This window comes from Nelumbo lutea, chromosome 1 (genome assembly GCF_056320005.1).
Source record: "Nelumbo lutea isolate HS-2025 chromosome 1, American lotus-T2T, whole genome shotgun sequence".
NCBI lineage: Eukaryota > Viridiplantae > Streptophyta > Magnoliopsida > Proteales > Nelumbonaceae > Nelumbo > Nelumbo lutea.
The window spans coordinates 194,460,997-194,485,310 of record NC_142684.1 but is presented as its reverse complement, the minus strand read 5'-3'; the positions used below and the strand labels follow the sequence as shown (position 1 = coordinate 194,485,310).

The 24,314-nt window shown below is 39.5% G+C and overlaps 2 non-coding genes across 2 annotated transcripts; both read right to left on the bottom strand.

Annotated features, from left to right (window-relative positions):
• Nucleotides 1-7,090: 7,090 nt before the first annotated feature.
• LOC148880144 (small nucleolar RNA R71) lies at nucleotides 7,091-7,197 on the bottom strand. Its single transcript, XR_016106411.1, has one exon. It is a non-coding gene; the product is annotated as a small nucleolar RNA R71 (small nucleolar RNA).
• Nucleotides 7,198-12,640: 5,443 nt separating this feature from the next.
• LOC148880143 (small nucleolar RNA R71) lies at nucleotides 12,641-12,747 on the bottom strand. Its single transcript, XR_016106292.1, has one exon. It is a non-coding gene; the product is annotated as a small nucleolar RNA R71 (small nucleolar RNA).
• Nucleotides 12,748-24,314: the final 11,567 nt, after the last annotated feature.

The following is a 24,314-nucleotide window of genomic DNA, read 5'->3' as shown; positions in this document are numbered from 1 at the left end:
CATTTTCTGATAAAAGAGCAAACATCAGTCCACAACCTAGTTTGATTCTTTTCATTTCATAGATATGGATTTTAATCTACGATCCATTTCCATTTATTCATCTCTGAGATTTCCCTCCTCTCTCAGTGATGGAGACTACAAGTTATCTCTGGAAATGTGGGAAATCACATATGGTGCATGGAGCCAACTGTTTCAGCTGCATAACCCCACCATCATATGAGTTTTCCCTTTGGCCTCTATCAGACAAGGTTCGGAGCTGTTTTCAGGTAAACCTTTCTGTCCAGTGAATGCTTACCCATCATATTCGTGAACGCCAAGGTACCGTGAGAGAGTTCCCATTTTCTGGTGAAGCCCCTCCCACATCGGTCTATGATGCCCCTATCATCTTATGAAACACTCAGACACGCTCAACAGCAAATGGATAGCCCATTTTCTGGTGCGTTTCCTCATTACTGAAGGACCCATCCTCATGCTAATGATGGAAGGCCTTTAGAGAGTTCATCATATGAATCTCCCTATCACACGCACTCATATTAGCTGGAGGGAACAAAATTACGCCCTAGTTTGATTTAGGTCAAACCAAAGTGGCTCCCACTGACTTTCATAAAGCCAGATTTCGGTGGGCCTTAAATCGGCTATGGTTCCGCACGCAACCTCTTGATGAGGTGTGGGGCCCACCACTGAGGGAAGTCATCCAATGACCAAAAGGGACACCATGGCAATGATGTGCATTCAGCCATGGTGTGCGCAAGAGCCACTGTCGAATGAGCATGGGCCAAGTACTTATGGCCTATGTACGCAGCACATCACACATCCATACATCACATGCAGGGATAAATTGATCCACTCAATTAATTATCTGTAAGGCCCGTTGGAAGCCCGTTAAAATTCCATAATATTAACCATTAATATTATCTAGGTATATGGGCTGAATTAGGGTTACCCAGTTCGGCCCATATAGCTTTATCCTTTAAAATGGGCTGTTGCAGTTTTAACTTTTTAAAACTGGGCCTTTACAGGCTGGGCCGAATTAACCATTTAATTAAATATAAATCCTTAGGCCCATTAGTGGGAAATTAGGGCTGACTTTCAGCCTTGATTAAACCCTAGAATTGGTCCAAACAATTTTGAACCAATCTTGGTTCGAATGGGTCTAGTGTTTGATCTTTAATTAAATCCTTAATTCAAGAAAATAATCTGAAATTAAATACTGATAAAAGGAAAAACAAGAATCAGTCAAACAGGGCTGTTCGCACAATCCTTCTTGCAAAATAGAGGTTAGATCACAGAAATGCAGTTTCACAAACTGCAAATCGCAGATAGCATTTTTCTTATCTGTGAAATCTCCTTCTCTGCGCCGCCATCTTTGATCCAAAATAAAATAAATAGAAATCCTATTTCTATTAATAATTACATCAGATCGAATACCTATACATTGAGTCTAGAAAAAAAATTATTTACAGACCCAAAATAAATCAAGAACTGTAAAATCGCAGATTCCCTGCGCAAACCAAGAATTCGATCTCCTCTTGTACGAACAACCCATAAATCAAGAAAATTATAAAGAAAAATTCTAAATAAAAATCAGATTTATTTAAAATTAATTTCAGATTATTTGCCCATCTGATTTGGGAACAAATTTCCCAAAACCAAATCTGCGCAAATTGGGTAGAACTCCTTCTCCTTAATTGCGCAGGTTCAGATCTGAAACAGAATGGTTCAAGATTTGAACCTGGCTCTGATACCACTGAAGGGAATGAGAGATCCATCACATGGACGCCCAAAGATTGCGGAATAAGGGGCGAATTTCAAAAATTTTTCTCTCCCTTCAATTGGGAATCACATTCCCTATTTAGAAAATCACATTTTCAAGGATAAATCTTGAAGCTTAAACTGAACCAGATATGAACCAAAAGGAATGGGAGAGAATGATACCTAATACGGAGAAGCAATATCTCCCAACGAAGGTGTTCACGCCCAATGAAGGATCCAAAGACTGCTCCCACTGAAGATGGCGCAGTGCAGTATGGAGCAGAATCAGCAGTGTTCTTCCCCAAGAACTCTGTCCTTCACAAGAAACAGCAGGATGGAACGTGAGCACAACTTCCTTTTCAATCCTTTCTCAAAGAATTGATGTCAAGATCCAATCTTGATTTCTCCCACAGTTGGAGATCGAACTGGCAAATAGGGCGGCAAGAGCAGGGAGGCGGCAAGAGAGTATTCGCAGGGTGCAGAATTCTCTCTTCTTGATTTCAGCACTAAAGAGGATCTGATGTGTTTCTTAGTCTCTCTCAAGGCTGCCGCCCCCTCCTTCCTTTTGTTAATTTGAAAAGATTAGCTCCTAATCCCATTAGGAGGTGCTTATCCAAATCATATTTGGATCAGCCTTCTCTTCTAGTGATAAGGATAAACCCTTATCTTATCTGCAGATTAGATTAGCTTTATCCTAATCTTATTAGGAGGTTTCTAGATCTGAATCACATTCACATCTGGACTCTCTGAGTGGATAGGATCAAGACCCTATCCTAACTGCTAATCCATCTCAGAATTTGCCCCTTTAATTAACTTAATTAATAGCCCAGTTCGAAATGGGCTTTAAGCCCATTAAGCTTATGTGCTCACTTTACCTTCCTAACTGCTGCCCAGTTGGGCTTCCTTGTTTGGCATGGGACCCAAGCATTAATCTACACATCAGCCACATATGTTTGACCCAACCTTTGTTACAAGGCCTGGTCGAATACACTATTAAAGATAGTGCACCCCCTGAAACCCATCAAAAGGGCTCTATGGGCCCAACACTTACCCTAAGTGGTCCCTAGGCCAAGCCACCTTGTAACACCCAGGGACTGTGGGCAGATGCAAGATTAGCCCATCAGGTATTATCCTCAATGGTCTTACACTTAACCTCTCAGCCCATAATGATCATACACTGCCCGACAAGAGAGGACCTCTCCCTCGGCTGCAAGGAACAGTGTTGCACTCTCCACTTATATGGATCCCGGGAATTAAAACCCTTTTGCAAACATTTTAGAAACCATAATATATATACTTTTATATCTCATATAAAATATATTTTGCAAAACAAATTTCAATGGTAGAAATTGGCTGCTGGTAGTCTTGGTTTCCATCAGTGAGAGTGCATCCCCGATCATTACCTTTGTCTGACAAAGGGGCTGATCCTGTCACTATGATCACCCACTCAGATGAATTCTCAGATTGTCCCAACATACCCAGGTTTTGACCCCCGCTAAGGATCTCACTGATTGGTACATCAAAGACACCCCGATCCGACACCTAGTGTAGTATCATAATCGAGTCTAGGGGTCGGGTGTAACTTTCAAGTTTTGCCCATCAATCTCCAAGGTCCAGGGCAATACTAGAAATCTGGTCCAGTTCAAAGATTCAATTAATCCCACACTGTATGTGCCTAGGGTCTCACCCCGGTAGCTTCGACAAGCCACCCCAACTGACTTGGTGGCACCACAGTGTCAGCCTTGTCAGGATAGATCTCCCTAGACCGACCCACTGGCTGTGAACTTTCTAAACTAACACGAGTCTCAATAAGTGTCCAGTTTAAGGGTATTACATAGAAACATACCAAGGGAGCATGAATCAAATATGTACTTTTATTCATTTACAATAAAATCATAAATTACATCAATTTTGATTGAAGCTAAGGGCATACAAAACTGTCTAACACTGATAGGAGCATGATCGATGCTGCTAGTGGAGGGGCTTTAGTAGATAAAACTCCCGAGGCTGTGAGAAATATAATTGCAAATTTGGCGGCCAATTCTTAGCAGTTCGGCTATAGGCTTAACCCTCCATAAAAGCATGCTAATGAGGTAAATATATCTTCCCTAGAACAACAAATTCAAGTCTGACCTCTCTTGTTTGTCAAATGGCAACAGGTAATATGCAAACGATGAAGGCTTGTGGGATATGTTCGACAGTAGGGCATTGATGAGAATAAAATTTATCATATTTTTATCCCCTAATATTCCATCTTTTATACTGAATTAGAACTTAATGAGACTCATATTTGTTGTATTTCGGTGCAGGGCAAGGAAAGAAGTCACAAGAAGGAAAACAAGGCTAATCTAATGGTTTTCATAGTTTCGGTAGCAATCAGTAATCTAGGCCTAACTTTCATATCAAAGCTGCGATTGGGTTGATTCAAGATCCACTGGAAATATAAGAGAGAAAGCTACAACTTTCACGTTTTGGGCTTTCACAGATTCGGCATACGTCAAAGTCAAATCTGGGCCTGAAAATGGATTAATTTCGCAATGAGGCCCAATTCACAACTGAAGCCCATTTCGCAGAAGAACCTTGAAGCGGTCCAAGTTATTAAAGCAGCCCATTCAAATTCAAGAATTTGAGAGTCCTCTTAGATTTAAATTTTAAATGTAATTCCAAAAAGATTAGGAAAGATTTAGATCATGAGATAGGAGATAAGATAGGATAGGATAGGAGGAGTTTGGATCAAGGCTAGTATATCCATTCTTGAGATAACTCCAAGTAATTGTAAGTTATATGAGAGCTGGGCGTACCAACCCAAGGGGATCATGAATTGGCCACCTCTATGAATTATTTTGCTTAATGCGATTAAGAGGTTGGCCACCTCTTAATTGATTTGGTTTATGTGAATGAATCGAGAGAGGAATTCACATAATTGACTGAATAGTTTATAGTGTGAATTGAATGGTATATAGAGATATATATACATGATTCATATGAATATAATGGTTTTCCTTGCACTTAATGCACTTCCATCTTGAGAACTCTATTCGAGAGATCGAAGGGTTACCTAATGGGCGTAGTTTTAGTATATCTCGAGAGAGAATATTAAATAAAATTGGAAAGACCTCAGCTTATGGGAATTCATGAGTTCTTTCTTTCCCTTTGTTTGCTTTAATTCTTTTATCAAGAATTGATTTGTTTCTTGCTAGGACTGTGGAAAGCCTAATGATGAGACCAAAAAGAACCCTATTTTTATCCTCTAATATTCACTCTTTTATATTTATTTATCATTTAAATGAACTCATTACTCTTGTCTTTCGATCTAGGGCAATAAAGAAGGCAATTGGAAGAAAACAGGACAAATCGGGTGATTTTGCACAGTTTCGGCGACAGTCCGTAATCTGGGCCTAACTCTCAATTCCGGACACCAAATTGGACAATTCAAGAAGCATTAGAAAGACGAAAGGAAGGTCCACAACTTTTATGTTTTGGGTTTTAACAGATTCGATCCGCATCGAGTACGAAAACGAGCCCAAAGTCGGAGCAAGTTCGCAGCCAGGCCCATTTCACAACTTAAGCCCAACTCGCAGAAGTACCTAGAAGCAGCCCAACTCGAATTCAAGAGTTAAGAGTCCGAATTTCGAATGTAATCTCCAAGGAGAGAGTTTTATCAGATCTAAAGTCTTGAATGTAATCCTAGAGAGATAAAAAGATTGAGATTAGAGCATTAGATATGAGATAAGATAGGATTAGTTCAAGATAAGATCAAAACTCCCTAAGGATAAGATGATCTCCTAGAAGGAGTTGGAAAACAGCCCTCTCCTTTGGCTATATAAAGAGGGGGGTGAACCAGCTCTAGAAATCACTCAATCATCCAGCAATCAAGCATCAAGCATCAAGCAACTCAAGAAGATCAGTTCGGCCATGGAGAAGCAAAGCATGGAGATTGCGCAGATCATGAGCAGCTAAGCTTCTTTTTCTGGTTCAAGGGGGGAGGTTCGATTGTGCCATTGTGAGGTTCTGTAGTTACTTTATTTTCTTTCTTTTTAATTCAAGTATTCATTGGTTCTTGTGCACATTTTTATTGGATGTTAATGTTAATTAGTCTGACAAACTGAATTAATGTTGATTTTCCTACTACTATCCATGATTTTGGTGATCCGTAATTGTCACGAATAATGGTACAAGTAGCAATTAGGTTGATATCTTTTTGGGTCAATTGTTCATGACAGCCTTTGACTAATGTTTTAACATTGTTCAACCTAAAAGAATCAATGGAACAAAATTCAGTAATTGCAGCTATCTCAATTATTGTTATTTTGGTTTAACTGTTTTCACAAATCTTAATGCTATCATTGTTTAACATGGAATGCTATCGTACCCAGTTGAGTGGTGATAAGTGTTGATCGAATGCTGGGTTTGGTCAACTGAATTAGGAAAACACAAGGTTTATTATGGCTATCCTAATAAATCTAAGGTTAAATGCTTGAATTGTACCTAGGATCGATGGCCAATCGATTCAACCCGAACCCTTGAACCAGAATTCGGTAAGACTGATTTTATCTTGTTTGTTTAGTTTGTTATTCTTTTAATTTCAGTTATTTAATTTTCCCACACAATTACTTTACCCATTCGGCTAAGAGATTACTGATTTGCTCCCTGTGGAATTCGACCTAGAACCACTTTTACTGCAAATATTTTATTGTGGGACTAGTAATAGTTTTGAGGGCTTCAACAAACCCGTCAAAATTTTGGCGCCATTGCCGGGGAGCAACTTTAATTTCTTAGCTATTACCTTCCTATTGTTAACCTCTTTTGTTTTATGACTCGTGCTTCTCAACAAGGTGAACTCGTGTACAATCTTGAAATTGAGAGGACCACCTGTCGTTTAAGAAAGGAGGCAAAGCAAAGGAATGATCGTTCACCAAAGAAGGTGAATTCAGATTGTGATCTTCCCATCTTCGAAGAAGTAGAAAGAATGGCTGACAGAGAGAGAACATTAAGGGAGTTGGCTGCACCAATTATGAACCAACAGCCTTTATGCATCACGTACCCCACTCTTGAGGTAGCCTTTGAACTCAAATCTGGTTTGATTCAATTATTACCTCTGTTTCATAGTTTCCCAGGTGAGGACCGTCACAAACATCTAAAGGAATTTCATGTCGTCTATTCAAGCATGAAACCCCACGGTATGACCAAGGACCAGGTAAAACTCATAGCCTTTCCATTTACTTTAAGAGATAAAGCAAAGGATTGGTTTTATATTCTCCCTCCCGGTTCTGTATGCACATGGGATGAAATGAATAGGATATTTTTAGATAAATATTTTCCTGCATCCCGGGCTACGAATATAAGAAAAGAAATATGTGGAGTTTGGCAGTTTGGTGGTGAGACATTATATGAATATTGGGAAAGGTTTAAGCAACTTGTTGCTAGTTGTCCCCACCACCAAATTCCTGAACAATTGTTAATCCAATACTTCTATGAAGGGCTTCAGCCCATGGATAGAAGTATGGTCGATGCAGCCAGTGGAGGAGCCTTGGTGAACAAGACACCCGAAGCGGCCAGGGAGTTAATCTCCAACATGGCCAAAAATTCACAACAGTTCGGTGCTAGGACAGACGGTACCATTAGACGGGTTAATGAGGTAAGCCATGTAAATTTAGAAAATCAGATTTCTGACCTAACTGCTTTGGTAAGACAACTCACTGCAGGACAAGTACAAACTGCCAGGGTGTGTGGTATCTGTTTGATTCCTGGCCATCCTACGAACATGTGTCCATCATTGCAAGATGGTTTGATGCAACAAGTCAATGCCGTAGGAGGATTCCCGGGCCAGCCCCAATGAAAGTATGATCCCTACTCCAATTATTACAATCTGGGGTGGAGAGATCACCCAAACCTAAGCTACGGGAACCAAGGAGGACAGCAGCAATACCAGCCCCATTTTTTTAGTCGGCAGCCCCAATTTTCAACACCCATCACAGCGCAAGGCCAACCCTTGAATTCAGGTACGTCATTAGAAGATATAGTTAAGGCTCTAGCTACTAATACTCAGCAATTTCAACAGGAAACAAGAGCCAGCATTCAGAATTTAGGGAACCAAATCAGCCAACTTGCCACTACCATTAGCAAAGTGGAGGTGTAGAGCCAACCCCAAGGAGAGTGTAAGTGTAGTGGTGCTAAGAAGCAGGAAGGAACTACAGCTAGAACCTACATCACCAAGGAAGGTGGATAAAGGGCAGGAAGAAGACAAGGTGCAGGACTCAAGAGTTAGAGAGAACGTTTCAGCCATGATCAAGAGGACCTTACCAAAAAAACATGTTGATCCTGGTATGTTCACCCTACCTTGTGTGATTGGCAATAAGCCAATCGAGTATGCCATGCTAGACTTAGGTGCATCTATCAACGTCATGCCATACTCGATTTACTATGGTTTGAGATTAGGTCCTTTAAGGGAAACTAAAGCTGTTATCCAATTATCTGATCGTTCTAACACCTTCCTAGAAGGGATTGTTGAGAATGTAATGGTGCAGGTTAACGATTTAATTTTTCCAACTGATTTTTACATTCTGAAGATGGAGGAAGACACGATTGAAAGTTCAGCCCCACTTCTATTAGGCAGGCCATTTATGAAAACGGCCAAGACTAAAATAGATGTGGATGAGGGTACCCTCTCCGTCGAAATCGGTGGGGAGACTATTAAATTTAATATTTTTGAAGCTATGAAGTACCCAAATGAAGACCATTCGGTTGATACTATTGATCCAACTGTGCAGGAATTTTTTGAAAAAGATATGAATGAGGAGCTAGAATCGAGTGCACAATTGGATACGAAGGCCCTATTCCAGATTTGAACCCGTTCATGATGGATGGAAGGGGAGCACACCGAAAGATGAAACCACGAGAGCTAAAGTAGCAAAGGAGGACGTCGAGCATAACGACGTTAAACAATTGTGCTTGTGGGAGGCAACCCATTGTGTTTAGTTAATTTTGTTATTTTGTTTGGTTTTGATTTTTTGTGTTTAGCAGGAACCCAACAAGAAAAACAGGGAAGTACTCCCAAATCCTTCTACTTTATGCATAATCACATACATTGGGGACAATGTATAACTTAAGTGTGGGGGGATTAGGAAAATTTGATGGAAATTTGGGATACCTTACCTTTTTCAAATTTCTGCTCCCAGAAACTTAAACTTATCAGGAATCATGTGCTTAGGCTGAATAGATAAGATAAGATGCAAGCATGACTAACTAAATCTTTCTTGGCTGCATATGGTACCTCATGATTTTAATCGATCAATAGGCAAGATGCATAAGGGTTTGATTGATTTTCACATAATTATCTATCAAACATGGGTTGATTATTCTAGAACTTGCTATGTTAGGCATATAGAGACCACGATCAATGAATTCATGGATCAGGCGGTGTAACCCTGTGATTCTTGTGAAAAAAAAAAAAAGAGAAAGGGAGTTTGAAACTAAAATCGTGACTAATGTGAGATGGAGCATAAAATGCACTCACATCTAGAAACAAAAAACAAGTGTGAGACGGAGCATAAAATGCACTCACATTTAGAAATGAAAGCAAGTGTGAGATGGAGCATAAAATGCACTCACATCTTGAAAAGAAGGCAAGGGTGAGATGGAGTATAAAATGCACTCACCCTAGAACCCCAACCCCATTCTCACCTTCAGATCCTAGGAATTCACACTAAGTGGTGAAGATGTGATACATAGCAAGCTTATGGCAATAAGCACACCATGTTTTGATTCAAAGGAAAGTAATTGCATCTGGCTGAATTGGTTTGTTAAAAGCAATGAGCACCCGTGCAGTCCAAGGAGTTTCAACCCTGGAAGGCTTGTCTCTATGACTATCGATTTAACTTGGGACCATGAGGAATGGTGATTTGCGATCACTCTTGGACAAGAAAAAGGGGAGAAAGAGATGAAAAGGGAAAGGTTACCAAGTCTGAACTAAAGCATGAAATGAACCAGGCCTCATGTAGAGAAAAAGAAAGATTGAAAATCAATAGTTAGTCTCTCTTGTGTTACTTGAGTTTTTGCCTTGCCCGATGACGGGCAAAGTTTAAGTGTGGGGGGATTTGATGAGACCAACAGAACCCTATTTTTATCCTCTAATATTCACTCTTTTATATTTATTTATCACTTAAATGAACTCATTACTCTTGTCTTTCGATCTAGGGCAATAAAGAAGGCAATTGGAAGAAAACAGGACAAATCGAGTGATTTTGCACAGTTTCGGCGATAGTCAGTAATCTGGGCCTAACTCTCAATTACGGACACCGAATTGGACAATTCAAGAAGCATTAGAAAGATGAAAGGAAGGCCCACAACTTTTATGTTTTTGGTTTTGACAGATTCGGCCCGCATCGAGTACGAAAACGAGCCCAAAGTCGGAGCAAGTTCGCAGTCAGGCCCATTTCACAACTTAAGCCCAACTCGCAAAAGTACCTTGAAGCAACCCAACTCGAATTCAAGAGTTAAGAGTCCGAATTTCGAATGTAATCTCCAAGGAGAGAGTTTTATCAGATCTAAATTCTTGAATGTAATCCTAGAGAGATAAAAAGATTGAGATTGGAGCATTAGATAAGAGATAGGATAGGATTAGTTCAAGATAAGATCAAAACTCCCTAAGGATAAGATGATCTCTTAGAAGGAGTTGGAAAACAGCCCTCTCCTTTGGCTATATAAAGAGGGGGGTGAACCAGCTCTAGAAATCACTCGATCATCCAGCAATCAAGCATCAAGCAACTCAAGAAGATCAGTTCGGCCATGGAGAAGCAAAGCATGGAAATTGCGCAGATCATGAGCAGCTAAGCTTCTTTTTCTGGTTCAAGGGGGGAGGTTCGATTGTGCCATTGTGAGGTTCTGTAGTTATTTTATTTTCTTTCTTTTTAATTCAAGTATTCATTGGTTCTTGTGCACATTTTTATTGGATGTTAATGTTAATTAGTCTGACAAACTGAATTAATGTTGATTTTCCTACTACTATCCATGATTTCGGTGATCCGTAATTGTCACGAATAATGGTACAAGTAGCAATTAGGTTGATATCTTTTTGGGTCAATTGTTCGTGACAGCCTTTGACCAATGTTTTAACATGGTTCAACCTAAAAGAATCGATGGAACAAAATTCAGTAATTGCAGCTATCTCAATTATTGTTATTTTGGTTTAACTGTTTTCACAAATTTTAATGCTATCATTGTTTAACATGGAACGCTATCGTACCCAGTTGAGTGGTGTTAAGTGTTGATCGAATGCTGGGTTTGGTCAACTGAATTAGGAAAACACAAGGTTTATTATGGCTATCCTAATAAATCTAAGGTTAAATGCTTGAATTGCAAGAATGCTGAATTGTACCTAGGATCGATGGCCAATCGATTCAACCCGAACCCTTGAACCAGAATTCGGTAAGACTGATTTTCTCTTGTTTGTTTAGTTTGTTATATTTTTAATTTTAGTTATTTAATTTTCCCACACAATTACTTTACCCATTCGGCTAAGAGATTACTGATTTGCTCCCTATGGGATTCGACCTAGAACCACTTTTACTGCAAATATTTTATTGTGGGACTAGTAATAATTTTGCGGGCTTCAACAAACCCGTCACGTAACCATGTTAATGAATATATTTTTATCTCTATGATTTGTCCAAGATTGTGATTTCCATATAGTCTATGAATTATTGTGTTTAATGCAATTAAGAGCTTAGCCACCTCTTAATTGATTTGTGTTATGTGAATGAATCGAGAGAGGAATTCACATAATCGACTGAATAATTCATAGTGTGAATTGAATGGTATATAAAGATATATATACATGATTCATCTGAATTTAATGGTTTTTTTTTGGACTTAATGAATTTCCATTTTGAGAGCTCTACTCAAGAGATCGAAGGGTTACCTGATGGATGTAGTTTTAATATATCTCAAGAGAGAATATTAAATAAAATTGGAAAGACCTCAACTTATGGAAATGACAAATAACCATGGTTAATCGACTCCATTAATATTCATTACATTGGTTACGTGGACCAAAAGCTCTAGTGATTTCATCCATTGCATATTCGGTTAGTGATAACCCTTGCTTCTATTTTCTTTTTCTAGTTTTTATTTTTAGTAGTCCTTGCTCTCTTAAATCTGAATTTCGATTATCTAAACAATTAGGGAAGGTTGTAGTTCTAATACTTATTTTGTTAAATCCTCGTGGGAACGATATTTTTATACTACTCGATAACTAGTGCACTTGCTAGGGTTATATTCATAGCTATCAAGTTTTTGGCGTCATTGTCGGGGATTTAATCCTAAAATATATTAGAACTTGTTAACCATGATTAATTTGGATTTTTATTTCTGCTTTTATTTATTATTTCATTTTGATTAATTATTTTATTTTATTTTTATTTTGCTCGAATTCTTGCTTTATTCAATTTACTAGTGCATGACACGCACTAGACAGGAAGGACTAATAGGATTCGATCTTGAAATTGAGAGGACCCTTCGCTTATTGCAAAGGGCCAACAGAGGTAGAACAAGAGAGGAGGTTGATATTGGCGAACCAGCAATAGAGATTGAAGAAAAGATGGCAGAAGCAAATCGCACCCTCTTGGACAATGCCTGTCCAACCATTGGTGGGGCGACTTCCAGCATTTGCAAGCCCATAATTCAGGCCAACAATTTTGAAACCAAGCCTGCAATAATTCAAATGATTCAGACAAGTATACAGTTTAGTGGGTTACCAAGTGATGACCCTAATGCACACATTGTTAAGTTCTTAGAAATATGTACACATTGTTAACCCTAATGCACACATTGTTCACTCCCTGCAGGAAGTATCATTTTGGCTAAATATTTCCCACCCTCTAAAACAACAAAGTTAATAAATGATATTACTACGTTTGCTCAATTTGAGAGGGAATCTTTGTATGAAGCATGGGAATGATTCCAGGAGATTCTTAGGAAGTGTTCTCACCATGGGATACCAACTTGGCGTCAAATTCAAACTTTTTATAATGGTATTACTCCATCCTATCACTCCATTATGGATGCAGCAGCAGGTGGCACAATCATGAGAAAAACACTAGAGGAAGCCTATGACCTAGTGGAGGAGATGGTGTCAAACAGCTACCAATGGAGCAATGACTGCACCAATCAGAGGGGAGTAAACCATATCGATCCCCTTGCAGCCATATCTGCTCAACTTGCTAATCTGAATAAGAAATTGGATACTTTTAATATTGTAGCAATTAATACACCATCTAGCATCCCATGTGATTTTTGTGGTAAAATAGGACATTCAAATTCTGATTTCCCATTAAGTAGTCCTTTTACTTCACATGAGAATGCTAATTTCATCTCCCATGCTGGCAGGTCAAATTTCAACCCATATTCGAACACATACAACCCAGGGTGGAGGAATCATCCAAACTTTTCATGGAACAACAATCAAAAGGCTCCCATGGGATTCCAACAACAACCGCCCCCACAAGAAAAAAAGAGTAATTTGGAGGAGATGATTTCTAAGTTCATTAATACTGTTGAGGAAAACTCCAAAGCCATGAAGCATCGATTAAAAACTTAGAAATTCAAATAGGGCAGATTGTAAATCTGTTGCCGGAAAGAAAAGAGGGACGGATACCCAGGAACACGGAGAAGATTCCTAGAGAGTAGGTAAATGCCATAGTCTTAAGAAGTGGGAAGACAATTGGCGAAGCCCAAGAAGACGACAAGGAAGCTGATGTGGCCGATCTGCAAAAGGAGAATGAGGGAAGTGAAGGGAATGAGAGATCCATCGTATGGACGCCCAAAGATTTCGGAATAAGGGGCGAATTTCAAAAATTTTTCTCTCTCTTCAACTGGGAATCGCATTCCCTATTTAGAAAATCATATTTTCAAGGATAATTCTTGAACCATAAACTGAACCAGATCTGAACCAAAAAGGAGTAGGAGAGGATTATACCTGATACGGAGAAATAGTATCCCCCAACGAAGGTGTTCACGCCCAAGGAAGGATCCAAAGACTGCTCCCACTGAAGATGGCGCAGTGCAATATGGAGCAGAATCAGTAGTGTTCTTCTCGAAGAACTTTGTCCTTCATAAGAATCAGCAGGATGGCACATGAGCATAGCTTCCTATCAATTCTTTCTCAAAGAACTGATATCAAGATCAAATCTTGACTTCTTCCACAACTGAAGATCGAACTGGCAAACAAGGCGGAAAGAACAGGGAGGCGGCAAGAAAGAATTTTGCAGGGATGCTGAATTCTTCCTTGTTGATTTCACCACTGAAGAGGATCTGAATTTGTGTCTCCTAAAGACTGTCGTCCCCTCCTTCTTTTGCTAACCTAAAAGGTCAACTCCTAATCCAATTAGGAGCTGCTTATCCAAATTCTATTTGGATCAGCTTTCTCTTTAGGTGATAAGGATAAATCCTTATCTTATCTGAAGATTAGATCAGCTTTCTCCTAATCTCATTAGGAGGTTTCTAGATCTGAATCACATTCAGATCTAGACTCTCTGAGTGGATAGGGTCAAGACCTTATCCTATCAGCTAATCCATCTCAAAATTCGCCCCATAATTAACTAATTAAATAGCCCAGTTCGAAATGGGCTTTAGGCCCATTAGGCTTATGTACTCACTTAACCTTTCTTACTGCTGCCTAGTTGGGCTTCCTTGTATGGCATGGGACACAAGCATTGAACTACACATCAGCCACATGGGTTATGGATAGTGCCCCCCTGAAACCCAAGCATTGAACTACACATCAGCCACTTAGGCCGAATACACTGTTATGGATAGTGCCCCCCCTGAAACCCATCAAATAGGCTCTATGGGCCCAACACTTACCCTAAGTGGTCCCTGGGCCAAGCCACCTTGTAACACCCAGGGACTGTGGGCAGATGCAAGATTAGCCCATCAGGTATTATCCTCAATGGTCTTACACTTAACCACTCAGCCCATAATGATCATACACTGTCCGACAAGAGAAGACCTCTCCCTCGGCTGCAAGGAACAATGTTGCACTCTCTACTTATATGGATCCTAGGAATTAAAACCTTCTTACAAACATTTTAGAAACCATAATATATATACTTTTATATCTCATATAAAACATATTTTGAAAAACAAATTTCAACGATTGAAATCGGCTGCCGGCAGTCTTGGTTTCCATTAGTGAGAGTGCATCCCCGATCAGTACCTTTGTCCGACAAAGGGGCTGATCCTGTCACTATGATCACCCACTCAAATGAATTCTCAGACTGTCCCAACATACCTAGGTTTTGACCCCCGCTAAGGATCTCATTGATTGGTAAATCAAAGACAGCCAAATCCGACACCCAGTGCAGTATTATAATCGAGTCTAGGGGTTGGGTGTAACTTTTTAGTTTTGCCCATCAATCTCCAAGGTTCAGGGCAATACTGGAAATCTAGTCAAGTTCATAGATTCAATTAATCCTACACTATATGTGCCTAGGGTCTCACCCTAGCAACCGAGACAGGCCACCCCAACCGACTTGGTGGCACCACAGTGTCAGCCTTATCAGGATAGGTCTCCCTAGACCGACCCACTGGCTGTGAACATTCTAAACTAACACGAGTCTCATTAAGTGTCCAATTTAAGGGTATTACACAAAAACATACCAAGAGAACATAAATCAAATATGCACTTTTATTCATTTACAATAAACTTATAAAGTACACCATTCTGATTAAAGCCGAGGGCATACAAAACTGTCTAACAGGAAGCACCCCTAAACTGAATTTAGATGAATTTAAACTTCTTATCCCCTACCCAAGAAGAGTCTTGAAGGCTAAATTAGGTAAGCAATTTGAAAAATTTTTGGAAGTGTTTATAAAGATCCATATTAATCTCCCTCTTCTTGATGTATTGTTACAGATGTCGAAGTATGCCAAATTCCTGAAGGATGTGATGTCCAACAAAAGGAAGTGGGAGGATTGCGAGATGGTAAAGCTAAACGAAGAATGTTCGGACATTCTTCAAAATAAGCTACCTCCAAAACTGAAGGATCCAGGGAGTTTTTCTATACCTTGCACCATAGGAAATGCTGAATTTGAGAAATCTTTATGACCTTGGTGCCAATATAAATTTAATGCCCTATTCTATTTTTAAAAGACATGGATTGCATGAACTAACATCTACCACTATTACCCTACAGTTGGCCGATCAAAGCATTAAATACCCTAGGGGAATAGTGAAAGATGTCTTAGTTAAAGTAGGGAATTTCATCATCCCTGCTGATTTCATTGTGTTGGATATGGAGGAGGATAGATTGATGCCATTAATTCTAGGGAGACCCTTTCTTGCTACTGTTAGTGCTTTAATTGATGTACAAAAGGGTCAACTTACTCTTAGGATCAATGGTGAAGAAGATGATATTTAACATTTTCCAAACCCTAAAGTATCCCAACATGAGAGAACATGAGATATATGCAATCGACTTTATTGATGTGGTGGCAGCCGAAATTAATAAATCAAAGTTAGATGACCCGTTTGAAAGCTGTATTATTAATTCTTGTGATGACATACAGGTCATGGATGAAGAGGTAAAAGAGGCGATGAATTTTTTAGAGGCTGGTCAAGAAGAGTGCAAGCCAAGACAAGGGAGATTTCTACCACTAGATGGGCCGACCTCCTCTAAACAATTATTACCTTCCATCAAAGCACCTCCAGCTTTGGAACTTAAACCCTTACCCTCTCATTTAAAATATATATTTCTGGGAGAAGAGTCCACCTTACCCGTGATTATCTCTACTGATTTGATAGGTCTCCGAGAGGAAAAACTGGTGAGAGTGCTGAAACAGCACATACTAGCCACCGGATGGAGCATTTCCGACTTGAAAGGGATTAACCCCTTGGTATGCACACATAAGATTTTGATGGAGGAAGGCTGCAGTCCCAAGGCACGACCACAAAGGAGGTTGAATCCTAAAATGCAATAGGTAGTAATGGCAGAAATTTTGAAATGGCTCGAAGCAGGTATTATCTATCCAATTTCTGATTCATCATGGGTAAGTCTTGTTCAAGTCATACCAAAAAGGGGTGGGATTACTGTAATTCTAAATGGAAATAATGAATCAACTCCCACAAGAACAATAACTGGCTGGAGGTTATGCATAGACTATCGAAAGCTAAACGAGGCCACTAGGAAAGATCACTTCCCTCTGCCATTTATTGATCAAATGATAGAGAGACTTGTAGGGCATGAATATTATTGCTTCCTAGATGGCTACTCCGGGTATCTTCAAGTCCCTATTGCACTTGAAGATCAGGAGAAGACCACTTTCACATGCCCATATGGAACCTTTGCATTTAGGAGAATGCCATTTGGACTATGCAATGCGCCTGCTACCTTCCAACGTTGTATGATGTCATTATTTGGTGATTTCATCGACGACTTCATGGAAGTCTTCATGGACGATTTCTCCATCTACGGATCATCATTTGATGACTACTTGCATAACATGGAAAAGGTACTTCAAAGATGTGAGGAGTCTAATCTTGTTTTGAACTGGGAATGCCATTTCATGGTTAGGGAAGGAATCATTCTAGGGCATAAGGTGTCTTCTAGGGGCATCGAAGTAGATAAAGCCAAAATAGAACTGATTGAAAAGCTTCCTCCTCCTCAATCATTAAAAGATGTTAGGGGTTTTCTAGGACACGCAAGCTTTTATAGGCGGTTCATTAAAGATTTTTCTAAAATCGCAAGGCCCCTAACAAATCTGCTAGTTAAGGATGTACCTTTTGAATTCAATGATGATTGTTTTCATGCATTCAACACTCTTAAAGAGAAATTGGTTCAAGCACTGATTGTATCAGCTCCTGTATGGGAACTACCCTTCGAAATCATGTATGATGCAAGTAATGATACTTTGGGCGCAGTTTTAGGGCAAAGAAAGAATAAGAAATTTCATACCAATTACTATGCAAGTAGGACCATGAATGAAGCACAAAAAAATTATTCCACTACTGAAAAGGAACTACTTGCAGTAGTATTTGCTATTGAAAAATTCAGATCTTATTTGCTCTTATCTAAAGTTATCATATTCACTAACCATGCTGCCTTGAGATATCTGCTTGCTAAGAAAGATGCAAAACCTAGGTTGCTACGATAGATCTTGTTGTTGCAAGAATTTGATTTATAAATTAAGGACAAGAAGGGTAGTGAAAATACAGTAGTTGATCATTTATCAAGGCTGGATGAAAAGTATGTTGAAAATATTGATAATTCAACCTTACTTGATGAATTCCCAGATGAGCAACTATATGCGACTAATGGTAATAATGAACCTTGGTTTGCTGATTTGGCTAATTTCTTGGCAGGGAATGTGGTGCCTCTTCACCTGACATATCAGCAGAGATAGAATTTTTTCTCTGATGTGTAGTATTACTTATTGAGTGAACCTTACTTGTACAAAATCTGCAAGGACAATTTGATAAGGAGATGTATTCTTGAGGAGGAAGTGTGAAGTGTTATAAAATTCTGCCATGACAAAGAAGTAGGAGGTCACCATGGAGCATCAAGAACTGCTTAAAAAATTCTCCAAAGCGGTTTTTATTGGCCACCACTCTTCAAGGATGTCTTTGCATATGTAAGTGCTTGCGATCATTGCCAAAGGACAGGTAATATCTCCTGACGAAATGAGATGCCCTTGAGCAACATTCTTGTCTACGAAATATTTGATGTATGGGGCATCAATTTCATGGGACCCTTTCCAAAATCTATTAATAATTCTTATATACTTGTGGCTGTGGATTATGTGAGCAAATGGGTGGAAGCATGTGCATACCCTACTAATGATGCTCGAGTTGTCATTAAATTTATAAAGAAATTCATATTTACTCATTTTGGAACACCTCGAGCCATCATAAGTGATGGGGGGAAGCACTTCTGCAATAAACAATTTGAACAATTGTTAAACAAATATGGTGTTACACACCGAATTGCCACCCTCAGACCAGCGGCCAAGTAGAAGTCTCTAATAGGGAACTAAAGCAGATTTTAGAAAAGATGGTCACCACATCCAGGAGTGATTGATCCTTGAAGTTAGATGATGCACTTTGGGCTTACCGTACTGCATTTAAAACCCCAATTGGTATGTCTCCTTACCAATTAGTTTTCAGCAAAGCATGCTATCTGCCCTTTGAGTTGGAACATAAAGCTTATTGGGCTACCAAATTCTTAAATTCTGATCTGAGCAATGCAGGTGATGCAAGGAAACTTCAGCCAATGAGCTAGAAGAATGGAGGAATCAGGTATATGAGAATGTCCGCACTTACAAAGAAAAGACCAAAGCTAGGCATGACTCTCGTTTTGCAGGGAAGGAATTCAAGGAAGGTGACATGGTTATGCTCTTTAATTCTCGCCTCAAGCTATTTCCTGGGAAGTTAAAAATCAGGTGGAGTAGACCCTTTGAAGTGGCTAGGGTATTCTCTCATGGAGCAATTGAACTGCATAATGATGATGGGAGTACATTCAAGGTAAATGGGCAGCGGTTGAAGCATTATATTGAAGGGGAGCAACCCATCCACCATGGGTCCATTCTCTCTTTGAAACCACCATGAAAGAAAAGTGAAAGTCAAGCTCATGAATTAAAAGGAGCGCTTGTGGGAGGCAGCCCATTAAGTTTAGTTGTTTGTTTTGTTCAGTTTTTTTTTTCTCTTATGAGTGTGTTTTTTTCATATCTCACATCTACAAGATCTCAACGAGGCATTTAGGGAAGTTCTCTTAAATCTTTCTCTCCTTGTTCTTGTTATGCATATTCCATACACTGAGGACAATGTATATCTTAAGTGTGGGGGAGGATTAAGGGGTTGATAAATTTTTTCAGACTCTAGCATGCTTCGATTATCACTCTCTAACCTTTCCTTTCAAAATTTCTGCTCCCTAGAGACTTGTTTTTGAATAATTGCAAACCACCATGAATCATGTGCTTAAGAGAGATTGACAAGAAAGGATGCAAGCAAATTAGATGAAATTTTTGGCTATGGAAGGTACCTCAGTAGTTGGAATGATCAATGAGCAAGATGCAATACATATTTGACCCCTATGAGCATTTGGTTAATGACCATCAAACATGGTTTGATTATTCTAGAACTTTCTTTGTAGACATGTTGAGACCACGGTAGTGAGTTCAAGGATTGGTTTGAAAATGGTGATGCCTTTTTCGAAAAAAAAAGAAAAAGAAAAAGAGAGAAAGGGAAGAATAGAAGAAATAAAGTGTGAGATGGAGCATAAAATGCACTCATCCCTAGATCCCAAACCTCTTGTCACCTTTTGACGCAATGAACTCATGCTAGTGGTGGAAATGTAATACATAAGCAAGCCTATAGTAATAACATTCCTTGTTTTGACTTATTCAAAAAAATATATATATTTTATTATGAGGGAATACTTTTGAATCTTTTGGAAGAACACTGTTGGTTCTGCTCCACCCCGCACTGCGCCATCTTCAGTTGGAACAGATTTTGGACCCTTCCTTGGGCATGAACACCTCCGTTGGGAGATACTGCTTCTCCGTATCAGATATTATCCCTCCCTACTCCTTTTGGTTCAGATCTGGTTCAGTTTATGGTTCAAGAATGATCATTGAAAATATGATTTTCTAAATAGGGAATGCGATTCCTAATTGAAGGGAGAAAAAAAAATTTGAAATTCGCCCCCTTATTCCACAATCTTTGGGCGTCCATATGATGGATATCCTATCCCATCAGTGGAAAATTTGTTCCCAAAATTGATGGGCAAATAATTTGAAATTAATTTTATATAAATCTGATTGTTTAGAATAGTTTTTTATGATTTTCATGATTTATGGGCTGTTTGTACAAGAGGAGATCGAATTCTTGGTTTGCGTAGGGAGAACTGCAAGATTTGCAGTTTCTTGATTTATTTATTACATTTGGTCTATAAATAATTGTTTTTATTTTTAGACTCAATGTATAGGCATTCGATCTGATCTAATTATTAATAGAAATAGGATTTCTATTTATTTTTTAATTTTGGATCAAAGATGGTAGCGCAGAAAGGGAGATTTCGCAGAGAAGGAGATTTCACAGATGAGACATTCGCTATCTGTGATTTGCTGTTTATGAAACTGCAAATCTGTGATCTAACCTCTGTTTTGCAGGATGGATTGTGCGAACAGCCCTATTTAACTGATTCTTGATTTTTTTTATCAGTTATTTAATTTTAGATTATTTTGTTGAATTAAAGATTTAATTAAAGATCAAACCCTGGACCCATTCGAACCAAGATTGGTTCAAACCGTTTGGACCAAATCTAGGGTTTAGTCAAAGCTGAAAGTCAGCCCTATTTTTCCCACTAATGGGCCTGAGGATTGATATTTAATTAAATGGTTAATTTGGCCCAACCTATAAAGGCCCAGTTTTAAATAGTTAAAACTGCTAAAAGCCCACTTCAAAGGATAAAGCTATATGGGCCAAACTGGGCAACCCTAATTCAGCCCATATACCTAGATAATATTATTGGTTAATATTGTGGATTTAAAATGGGTTTCCAATGGGCCTTACAGATAATTAATTGATTGGATCAATTTATCCCTGCATGAGATGTATGGATGTGTGATGTGCTACGTACATGGGCCATAAGTGCTTGGCCCATGCTCATTCGACAGTGGCTCTTGCACACACCATGGCTGAATGCACATCATTGCCATGGTATCCTTTTTGGTCATTCGATGACCTCCCTCTGTGGTGGGCCCTACACCTCATCGAGAGGTTACATGCGGAACCCTAGCCGATTTAAGGCCCACCGAAATCTGACTTTATGAAAGTCAGTGGGAGCTAATTTAGTTTGACCTAAATCAAACTAGTGTGTAATTAACTGTTCCCTCTAGCTAATATGAGTGCATGCGATAGGGAGATTCATATGATGAACTCTTTAAAGGCCTTCCATCATTAGCATGAGGATGAATCCTTCAGTAATGAGGAAACGCACCAGAAAATGGGCTATCCATTTGCTGTTGGGCTTGTCTAAGTGTTTCATAAGATGATAGGGGCATCATAGACCGATGTGGGAGGAGCTTCACTAGAAAATGGGAACTCTCCCATGGTACCTTGCCGTTCACGAATATGATGGGTAAGCACTCACTGGACAGAAAGGTTTACCTGAAAATGGCTCTAAACCTTGTCTGACAGAGGCCAAAGGGAAAACTCATATGATGAGTGGATATGATCCTTCACAGAAAGGTGATGGGATTATGCAGCTGAAATAGTTGGCTCCATGCACCCTATGTGATTTCCCACATTTCCAGAGACAACCCGTAGTCTCCGTCACTGAGAAAGGAGGGAAGTCTCGGAGATGAATAAATGAAAATGGAACGTAGATTAAAATCCATATCTATGTAATGAACATGAATCAAATTAGGTTGTGAACTGATGTTTGCTCTTTTATCAGAAAATGGCAAATGGATCTTTTGCAAAGCTTCTTGACGACAACAAGCATAAGTGCCCAAACTATGCCGACTGGTATAGGAATCTTATGTTGGTCTTAACCTCTGAAAATTTGGATAAGGTAGCCAAGAATCCTGCCCTGGATCAACCGGGAGATAGAGCTTCTGAGGCCCGAAGAAGAGAATACCAAGAATGGGAGGAGAAAAACTCCCTTGCCCGCTGCTATATCATTGCCTCTTTGGACAATTCAATTTAGAGGCAATTCGATCAGATCGAACTTGCCAAGGATGTATTGGATAGTCTCAAGACAATGTATGAAAAGCATAATCGTTCTACTCGGCAGAAGGTCTAGAAATAGTTCATGACCACGTAGATGTCCAAGAACCAACAAGTTCACAACCATTGTCTCCGGATGATGGGTTATATCAATGAACTGGAGGCTCTTGGATCCGGGCTGGATCTAGTAACACAGATAGATGCTATTCTCAACTCTCTGCCTCCGTCCTTTAGTCCATTCATCATGAACTCAGTTTGCAGGAACTAGTAACACAGATAGTAACAAGCTGAATGTCAGCTTGCAGGAACTCAGCAATATGTTGCAGAGGGCCGAAGAACTGATTATAAAGGATGAGTCCATTGCCATGCTTGTTGAAACTGGAAAATCGGGCAAGAAAAGGAAGGCAAAGAGAAAACCCCAGAAGAAGGCCGCCAAACCCAAGAAGCAGAAGAAAGACAAAGCATCGGATGCCTGTCACTTTTGCAAGAAGACCGGCCACTAGAAAAGGAACTGTCCTACCTACCTAGAATCCAAGAAAGGTAATTTCAAAACTTGTGATATAGAAACCAATTTATTGGTAGCTTCTACGTCCAGGTGTATTGTCTCTGGGGCTTCAACTCATGCACGTAACTCATTGTAGGGGTTCAAGGTAAGCAGAAGGCTGAGTGAAGGAGAAGTCACACTCTAGTTGGGGACTACTGCAACTGTTGTAGCCGCAGCCATAGGAACCGTCGAGTTATTTTTTAGATAATGAACTATTGTACTGAAAGATTGTCTTTATGTACAAAATTTAAGGAGAAATTTGATTTTTGTCTCAAAACTGTGTGCAGATGGTTATTTTGTCTTCTTTAGTAATATGATTACTATTAAAAGAAATAACAGATTCATCGCATATGGGGGGGAACTGGAGAACGGTCTCTATGTTCTACATCTTTCTCTAGAAACTAACATAACCGAAACTACGTTGGCAGAAATCCCCAAGAAGAGAGCCCGTGATACAGTTAATCCCACGTGTCTGTGGCATTACCGACTTGGCCACATCGGTGTTGACCGAATCACAAGATTGATAAAGGATGGTCCATTGGATTTTCTAACTGTAGAAGATCTTCCCACCTGTGAGCCTTGCCTACAAGGCAAGATGATGAAACAACCATTTAACGGTAAGCCTGAAAGATGTACAAGCACACTTGACCTAATACATACAAATGTACGTGGTCCCCTGAGTGTTAGGACACGAAATCAACACGTGTATTTCATCACCTTCACAGATGATTTCTCACAATATGGTTATGTGTACCTAATGAGACACAAGTTTGAATCATTTGAAAAGTTCAAAGAGTTTAGACAAGAGGTCAAGAAACAGTTAGGGAGAGAAATTAAGGCCCATCGATCAGATCAAGGTGGCGAGTATCTCTCTAACGAATTCAGGGACAGTTAAAGGACAATGGGATAGTATCACAACTTAACGGTGTTTCAGAGAGGAGGAATAGGACCATATTGGATATGGTCTGGTTGCTTCTCATACACTCAGAGTTACTCACATCCTTTTGGGGTAACGCATTAGAGACTGCGATTTATGTACTGAATCGGGTTCCAACCAAATCAGTTCCGCATACTCCATATGAACTTTGGACTAGAAAGAAACCAAGTGTCAGACACTTAAAGATTTGGGGTTGTCTAGCACACGTTAAAAGAACGAGTGCGACAAGTTGGAATCCAAGACCAGTCATTTCCTATTTGTAGGCTACCCAAAAGGCTGTGTAGGTTACCTATTCTATGACCCAAGTGAGCAGAAAGTGTTCTGCAGTCGAAATGCACAATTCTTGGAAACCGAATATA